This window comes from Leucopleurus acutus (genome assembly GCF_964270905.1).
Source record: "Leucopleurus acutus genome assembly, chromosome: 10".
NCBI classification, from domain to species: domain Eukaryota; kingdom Metazoa; phylum Chordata; class Mammalia; order Artiodactyla; family Delphinidae; genus Leucopleurus; species Leucopleurus acutus.
Window position 1 is genome coordinate 54612561 of NC_139153.1, and position 9374 is coordinate 54621934.

Sequence of the window (9374 nt, forward strand, 5' to 3'; positions counted from 1 at the left end):
AACCACATGATGCTGGGGGGAGGGATAAATCAGGAGTTTGGGATTAACATATACACACTACGATATATAAAATAATCAACAAGGACCTACTGTATGGCACAGGAAACTATACTCAATATCTTGTAATAACCTAAATGAGAAAAAAATTTTAAAAAGAACATAAATATATATGCATAACTGAATCACTCTGCTGTACACCTGAAACTAACACAACGTTGTAAATCAACTATACGCCAATATAAGATAAAAATTAGCAAACAAAAAAAACAAAAAATAAACCCACATGAGGCAGCATTTCCTTCCTGCTGAGGCCAGGATGGCGATGCCCCTGTTGCGGTGCATTTCCTGGGGCCGGTGGTTTGGGAGCCCAGGTCGGTCAGGAGTCTTGCCCCGGGGCTGTGCAAAGCCCACTTGGGCACCCAGGGGTTGCTGGCGGTGCAGAAGGCTCGGGGTCTGTTCAAGGAATTCTCCCCAGAGAGAGGAACGAAGACAGAGCTCCCCCAGCTCTTTGACCGCGGCCCGGCAAGCAGTTTTCCTCAGGTCATCCACAGCGGCTTCCACCCCACGGCGAACTGGCTTCCGGTGGGGCACCCGCTGGCGCTTTGGGGCCTCACTTCCAGCGAGCGCGCCACAACGTGACCACGCTGGTGGGAGAAGCCATGGCGCCGGCGAGACCAAAGCTGCGGCACCGCAGAGCACTAGGCGCTGGAGGCGGAGCCTGTGTGAAGAGGCGTGTGCGCCTGCTCCAAGGGCTCGAGGCTCATCACCGGCGGCTGTTCACTAATGGGCCGACTTGGGGCAGCTTCCCGCCTGGTACCGGAAGCAGCGCCTGGTGGACTTCCTAGCGGCAGTGGTCGGCCACTTCCGCATGGGCACGCAGCTGAACCTCAAGAGCCTCGAAGGCAGGAGTTTGGCAGAGTTGTAATACCTGGTGCTCCAGGCCTCTGATTTCTACTACATGTTCCATCGTTATGGATGCTGGGTCCAGCTGGGTGGATCTGAACAGCTAGACAATATCATGTCCGAATCTGAGTTCATCCACAAGTTGACTGGAGAAGATGTATTATATTTGGAATCTCTGTTCCTCTAATTACAGCTGGAGCAAAACTGGGAAAGTCTGCTGGCAATGCTGTTTGGCTTATGGTATCGATTTTTTGTCAGGCAGCAAGATGATTGGGTAGAAAGGTCCCGGAATCTCTTCACTTTTCTGCCCCTTGCAGAGATTGACCACATAATGTAGCTACATGTCAAAGAGCCAGAAAAGCGGGGTCCTCGGAAACGACTTGCTGCATTAGTCACAAAGCTTGTTGAGGAACAAGAAGGACTGGACTCTGTTAAAAGTTTCACACAAGCCCTTTAGCAGCATAGATGCACTGGAGGTCATGTGTGATCAAGGGTTATAAGAGTTGTCGAAAGAAGCTTCATTTCTGAATTAGTTCTTGACCCTGGAACAAGCGTCCTAGATTTGCTGCAAAGTAAATGCCATTCCAGATGGTCCCTGAGGGTATCAGATGATCACAGAAGGCAGAGTCAGTATAAATCACAAACAAGTAACAAATCCTGAGAGTGTGTTAGGTGTCGGACCACATATTCTTAAGCATGGCCTTTCGTTACGTAAAATAGGAAAAAGGAATTTCTACGTGATAAAATGGCTTCAGCTGTGAGGAAAAAATCTTCTGATGGTTCAAACTTATTCATCATTCATTCCCAAGACATACGAACTTATACCTTCGCTTTTGCAAATCCAAATCAGAGAATGGAGTATGCTCTCGGCCTCACAGTGTGAGTAATTTCATTATTTATATAGGTTGATTATGTTTGTGGAGTAGTGGGCTATTTTATTTCCTGATCCGTAAACATTAAGGACTACCATAGAAAAGCATGATTTCCAGGATTAATCTCTTTTAATAATTATACTTTATGAAAAACGAAATGCTGTCTTTCCTATCCTGTCCTTGCTCTTTTGGAGATGAGTAGGAACACTGAAAAAGAGGTACTATAAGGACTTGTGGATACTTTTATATCAGGTGTGTATCTCACTGGATTTTTTTGTTGTTTGGGAAGCAAATACAGTTCTCTGTAAAAAAGGAGAAAAGTTAGAGGAAGTCATAGTTGGCATTAGAAATTGCAGTAGAAATAGTTTCTTTTTAAAAAATTTATTTATTTATTTATTGGCTGTGTTGGGTCTATCCTTGCTGCGGGCGGGCTTTCTCTATTTGCGGCAAACGGGCGCTACTCTTCGTTGTGGTGCACGGGCTTCTCATTGTGGTGGCTTCTCTTGTTGCGGAGCACGGGCTCTAGGCGCGCCAGCTTCAGTAGTCGTGGCACATGGGCTCAGTAATTGTGGCTTGCGGACTCTAGAGCGCAGGCTCAGTAGCTGTGGCACACGGCATGTGGGATCTTCCCGGAGCAGGGCTCGAACCCGTGTTCCCTGCATTGTCAGGCGGATTCTTAACCACTGTGCCACCAGGGAAGTCCCCAAAATAGTTTCTTTTCAAGGAAAAGAAAAATCAGTACTTGACTTTTCAGAAAGTTTCTATTTTCCAGTCCCTTGCCTTGTGTTTCCATATAATTAAATTTACTCATTGCCTTGTTTTTATATTCAGTAAAAAGGTAGCAATGTCTTAAAACTGATTTAAAAGTTGATAAATGTACAAGTTTCAACTTCTGTCCCCAATCAGATTGCAACTTGAGATGAACCAAAAAGTTAAGTAACCAACAAAATGAAATAGAAGCAAATATTATACTAAATATCCAACCATATGAGAATACCAAAAGATATTCCAGTAAGGGAAGTTTTCAGGTCAAATTTAAAGGATTTGGAATCAAGACAGTTCAGTTAAGCTCTGCATTCATCAGGCAAGTTGATTCTCCAGAACTATTTCCAACATCTGAAAAATCAAAGTATTAACACCCTTATTTCCCCTGAGGATCAAGTAAAACACAAACATACACACAAAATAGTCTACAATCAGATTTGTTCTAGAAAAATCTTACAGGCAGTAAAGCATGGCTTTAACAGTTCAAATCCTAGCCGTTTACTACCTGCGTTACTTGGAGCAAGTCATTTATCTTCATATGCAAAAATGGAGATGTAATACTTCAGTCAATTTCAAAAATCTAAAAGGAAAAAAGTCATAAGACTTTCATACAGTATAAGCTGTATTGCTATGTTCCAAAGTAGATTTGTATGTTAAAAAGCTATAGCTTAGGGCTTCCCTGGTGGCGCAGTGGTTGAGAGTCCGCCTGCCGATGCACGGGACACGGGTTCGTGCCCCAGTCCGGGAGGATCCCACATGCCGCGGAGCGGCTGGGCCCGTGAGTCATGGCCGCTGAGGCTGCGCTTCCGGAGCCTGTGCTCCGCAACGGGAGAGGCCACAACAGTGAGAGGCCCGTGTACCGCAAAAAAAAAAAAAAAAAAAGCTATAGCTTATCTAAACTTCCTTCTGGGAGTAAAGTTAGGAAGAATTCATTTACTGACAAACTTTAATGTCACTTCATACTGGCAACTTTATTTACGTAGTAAGAACATAGAGGTATCCATTAGAAATGTCAGAGATCATCTCTACATTTCAAAACTTCACTCAGCCTAAGGGCCAACAAAAGGAGGTTTTCATCTGTTGAAAGTCATCTGTGTTATTTCCAGTTTGGGGCTTATTATGAGTCAACCTATACATTCTTGTTCATTTTTCGATGTGAACAAGTATCTTCATTTTTCTGGGATAAATGTCTAGGAGTTGAATTGGTCAGTTATATGATAGTTGTATGTTTAGTTATTTAACAAACTGCCAAACTTTTCTAAAGTGGCCACATTATTTTATATTTTTACCGGTAACATATGAGTGACCCAATTTCTCAATGTCGTCACCAGGATTTGGTGTTGTCATTATTTTTTATTTTAACCCCACTCACAGGTATGCAGTGATATCTCTTTGTGGCTTTGCTTTAATTCTCCAATGAACATTGATGTTGTACATCTTTTATGTCCTTATTTGCCACCCGTATATCTTCCTTCATGAAACATCTTCTTATGTTGTTGGCCCATGTCCTAACTGCTTTGTACGTTGAATTCTGTGAATTCTCTATGTGATCTAGACACTAGTTCTTTATCAGATATGTGGATTGCAAATATTTTTACTCACCTGTAGCTTGTGTTTTCATCTTCTTAAAGTGTCTTTCACAGAGCAAATATTTTAATTTTGGTGAAGTCTAATTTATCAATTTTTTTCTTCTGTTGACTTTCTTAAGACTAAGAACTCTAATCTACAGCTAGATCCCAAAGATTTCTCCTCCTAGGTTTACTTTTCTAAAATCCTTGTAGTTTTACTTTCTACATTTAAGTTTGTGATCCATTTTGAGTTAATTTTCTTATAAAATAAGAGAATTAGGTCAAAGTTTTGTTTTGTTTTTGTTTTTTGCATGTGGAAGTCCAAATGCTTTTGCACCATTTGTTGGAAAGGCTATGTTCCCTGTGTCTGGGAGCCTCTGTGCTTTATCTCAATTTATTTAGTGCATCGTTATCAAGATGTGTCCTCAGGTAGTCACTTCTTTGCTTCACACCATTTCAGCTTATGAAGGTTTCATAGGAATGCTCTACTTTCGGAGAACGGGAAAGCTGTCAATAACATTCCTAAAACGACAAAAGTATTAAAATGGAGAACAGATTAGTGGTTGCCAGGTGTTAAGGAGGATGGAAGGCAGTAGGGAATGGGTGTGGCTACAGGAGAAGGCAACATGAATGTCAATGTCATGGTTGAAATATTGTACTATAGTTTTGCAATATTACCACTAATGGAAAAGTGGGTTTGGAGTACATGGAATCTCTCAGCTTTATTTCTTGTATCTGTATGTGGATCTATAATTACCATAAAACCAGAGTTTAATTAAAAATCATGTATAACTATATTTCCTTGAGAATCAAACGTGATCGTGTCTATGAAAGCTCTTTATAACATATATATATATATACATATGTATAGGTGTGTGTGTATATATATATATATATAATTTATTATCAAAGTAGCATCAATATTCAGTGTTTCTTTACAGGCATATGAGTGGTATTTCGTCAGTGTATTGCACTCAGTGCATTTTCAAGCATTTAACTTTCAGGTTCTTGAGTGTATATGAAATGAGAAATAGTTAATGAGCATGTGGGTCAGATTCTAATGATAATTAGAGATAGATAACCTCACTCCTGAGTTTGCACGCACATGTCTCTCTAGCGGTTGAGGATGCTGCTGTCAATGGTGTATTTAACAACCAGTGATGTACCAGTGATCCTGGGGAACTGATGCAACTTCTCTGAATGTTATTTCCAATATATGAAAAGATATTTCTCCTGCTTAGGTAGGGATAATGTAACATAATGAATCAATGGATATAAAAGTGCCTTATGAAGTATATGCTCACATATTTTATGATTTATTTATTATAGTATGATTACAACAGGGAATTGATTTGGGGGATTCTGATCTACAGTATTTCTGGAGATTAATATTCCAGGTGTGAGGCTGATGCTTTTAAATATAGCGTGTTTTAAGTACAGTACCTATGTGTCCTCCCCTTGAGTCTGAGAGAGCAGGGCATGTTCCAACCCACAGAGCTCAGTGAAAATAACACTGCGTGATTTCCAAGGCTAGGTCCTAAAAGACCATCCAGCTTTCACCTTGTTTGCTGGAACACTTGCTATTGGAATTCTGAGCTGCCGTGTGGGAAATCTGACCATCCTAAGGTCGCCATGGTGATAAGGCCTTTTGGAGAAATCACTTGGAGAGGCCCTAGTGCTACACTGAGAGAGATCTGGTGAGCCCCAGCCATCCATATCATCTCAGCTCAGGCACCAGACATGCAAGGGAACAAGTCTTAGGTAATCTCAGGCCTCATCTGCTCTAGTCAACCCCAGCCATTTGAGTCTCCCCAGCCAAGTTTCCAGGCAGAACAGTGCAGACAAGCCACATTGGCTATTCCCTGTCCAAATTCCTGAGCCACAAAGTTCATAAGCAAAATAACATGGTCACTGATATATCACTAAATTCTGGAGTGGCATATCATACAGTAATAAATAATCAGAACTGTTTGTTAATCAGTTTCCACAAAACCTTGCATAATCCCCATTTTTATAAGATGGAAACTGAGACTCAGAGAACTTAAGCTACTTGCGGATCTAACCTCCAAGGGCACATGTATGACCAGCTTGCTAAGTCCAAAGGATGAATGGGCAGAAGGAGAAACATGTATTCTTGCTCTGGTGCTTGTTTGTTTCTGGGATGTCTGCAGGGTGATCATTTGTGGAGCCAAGTCCTTCATATTTGTTATTATCTGCCTCAGACATCTTAATTAAATGCTTTGGAGGCCAGTACTATACAATCAAAACTCGAAGCACTTTTCTCTCTCAGGGAAAAAAAAATGTAAACTAAAATTTCTGTTCACTGTTCAGATTCCAGCTATTGATTTCTGCTCTTGTTTTTAATCTATTTTCTCTCTAAGAGTGCAAGTCCCCCAACACGATAAGAATAAATAAAAGCAAGTTGGTGTCATTTGGGTGCAAGTTGGTGTCATTTGGGTGAAAGGTGTGGGGGGCTGTGGGGGGGTGGTCAGACACCTGATAAGGGCTTGGGCTGGTGGTTCAATAGCAGAAGGGTTAAGAGAGCTTCAGTTAAAACTTGTTTGAACTTGAAAAATCCTTTCCTGAAACCCCAGTACAAGATCTTTTCACTTTTATAGTCACATTCACTCTACCTGTGCTCTCACAATGAGAATAAGAAAAAGGCAAACCAAGAAAGCAAAGGGATGGTGTATCAAACAGTGAACATTTCACCAACTAATGTTTTACATGGAAAAAGAATTCACTCCCTCAGTTTTATTAGATAAAGAGCCCAAGGTCTGGAGGGCCCACAAGTAGTTTCCAAGGTGGCAGAGAAACATGGAAGCCGTGTCTGGTGGAGAATTCTCCATTCTCCACTCTTGCTCCCTGAGAGCTGTCCATATTTATTTTTATATTGTTCATATTTATTTTTATTTGATGCAGTTGCTATGACTGATGCTTGTTTTGCATAAAATTGGGCATGTTGGTTCTATGAGGCTGTATTTAGCATAAGAATGGTCAACAGATTTTTAGAGAGAGTGAGAAGTGCAGAAAGAAAGAATAGGGTTTGTTTAAAAAGTGAAACATCAACACCATTGTAGCAGCTGACTGAGCACCTAAATAATCTATGGAAGGCTCCTACTGGGAGATCTGCATATGTTTTTCATTTAATCGTCATAATTCTGTGAGGTTAGTTTCCTTACTCCGTATGTATGTGAGGAATTGCCTTTTAATGACATTAAGTTACCTTGGAAATGATAAAGCTATGTCTTGAACACCCATTCACCTTATTCCAAAGCCTATGTTCATTCCGCTGTGCTGGTATCTAGATCTTAGTTCTAAGATGGACTGGATATGTTTCAATATTTATGTGCTTATTTAAGAGTGCATTAAAAAAATAACATAAGAGGCACATAAAGCTGAAATATACACGGGTATTATTTCTTATAACAGAATTAAGGTATTAAGATAAGTTTTACAAAAGCAAAAAGCAGAACTAAACAGAAATATTTACTAAATAATCACATAAAATAGTTTGGGCAAAAAGATGAAGTAGTATGCAATAAAGTTGACGTTTGAGAAACTGCGCTATGTTAGGCTGCCATATTATTGATTGGCTATTGGCTTTTAAGGATTTCAAAGAATTTGTTCAGATTTACTGATACTTTACGCAAGTGAGGTGTAGTTTTAAAGTGATATCAGTGATATTAGGGTTAGCGTATGCTCTTAAAGAAAAAGTATCACTCCTTTCAAAAGTATCTGTTTAATTTAGTAGGAATGTAAATCTCATATATTTGCAAAGTGTTGTTCTTCAATGAGATACTACTCATCTATCCATCTATCCATCCATCCTTCCATCCATGCATGCATGCATCCATCCATCCATCCTTCCGTCCATCCATCCATCCATCCTTCCTTCCATCCATCCATCCTTCCATCCATCCATCCATCCATCCATCCATCCATCCATCCTTCTGTCCATCGATCCATTCATCTGTCTACTCATTCAGTGGAGTTTATTAGGTACCTGAAATGTCATAGAAATAGTATCATTAATGCATGTTCCCTATGTTATAAGAGCTCATGTCTGCTGGGGGAGATGGTCATTTACACATTTATTCATGACATATATATTTGTGAGCAAAGTGCTGTGGAATCAACCGAGGAGTAAACTGCTCTCCAAGTCTCCAAATCTCTGAGAAAATTTCACATTGCAGTGAATTCTATTGTAGATAATAAGCTGGCACTAAATCCAGTCCACAGGCAGGACAGGTGAAAACCTGCTACCTACATCTGAGAAGTCATGGGAGTCTAGTTTGGGGTAAAGGTGGAACATGGCACTTCAAAATGTGAAAACTCTGCCATAGTCATGACCCAGAGTTCATGCTATTTGAACACTACCCTTCTTTATTAGATAAAATTATGATCAGTAATAATACTCATAATAATAATGGTCAGAAAAGAAACACAGAGTAATGGTTTAAAACTTTTAATTACATTAATGTATTCTTTGAACAAAGGGGAAGATGTAAGCCATCATATTGTTCACTCATAGTAATGAATAATAACATTACAGTTGGCTTTTGAGGCTTCATTTCTAACAATTTGTTGATAACCTCATCAAAATTAATCTTAACACATTCCTTAAAAAAAGAAGATAGCTAGATTTTTTAAATCGATTTCACTCACAGTTGATCAGAGAACATGTTTTATTCATTTTAATTTCAAAATGTTTCACATTAAGCAACGTATACAAAAATAGTTATGCAAAATCTTAAACATGAGGATAAATTTGGCAGAGATTATAAAAATTCCATTTTATGATGAATCTCCCCAAACACAACTACCCATGTATTTGTTTCTTCAAGATAGTGTGATTGATTGTAGGGGCTTTAAATAAAGGTTTTTGCAGTTAAAGGATTGTAAACACAAATTAAAACACCATACAATGACAGAATTCATTACTCAAGTTCTGTTTCTTGTCTCTGCAATCACTGTGCCATCATTGTTTATTTCCAAGCTACTGTTTAAACACAGGAAGATGTAGCACAGCAGGGGTTAGAAACAGGAACTTAGCCTGAAGTCAGCTCAGAGGATTTCAAACTGTCACAAAACTTACTGTCAAAGTGAATTCACATATTTGGGTCTAGGTGTTCTGGGGCAGGATGTCTGAGGATTTTATGAGTTTCATGTAGAAATAATATGCTAATTCTCTGCTCTGTATTTTTAAAAATTCAATTACAACCACAGCAATTGCTTAGGACTTAACAACATAGTTTTTTAGAGA

At 39.6% G+C, this 9374-nt stretch overlaps 1 pseudogene across 1 annotated transcript; it reads left to right on the forward strand.

Annotated features, from left to right (window-relative positions):
* The first annotated feature begins 316 nt into the window (after positions 1-316).
* LOC309966938 (tyrosine--tRNA ligase, mitochondrial-like) lies at positions 317-1664 on the forward strand (annotated as a pseudogene). The gene has a single exon. The product of its transcript is annotated as a tyrosine--tRNA ligase, mitochondrial-like (transcript).
* Positions 1665-9374: the final 7710 nt, after the last annotated feature.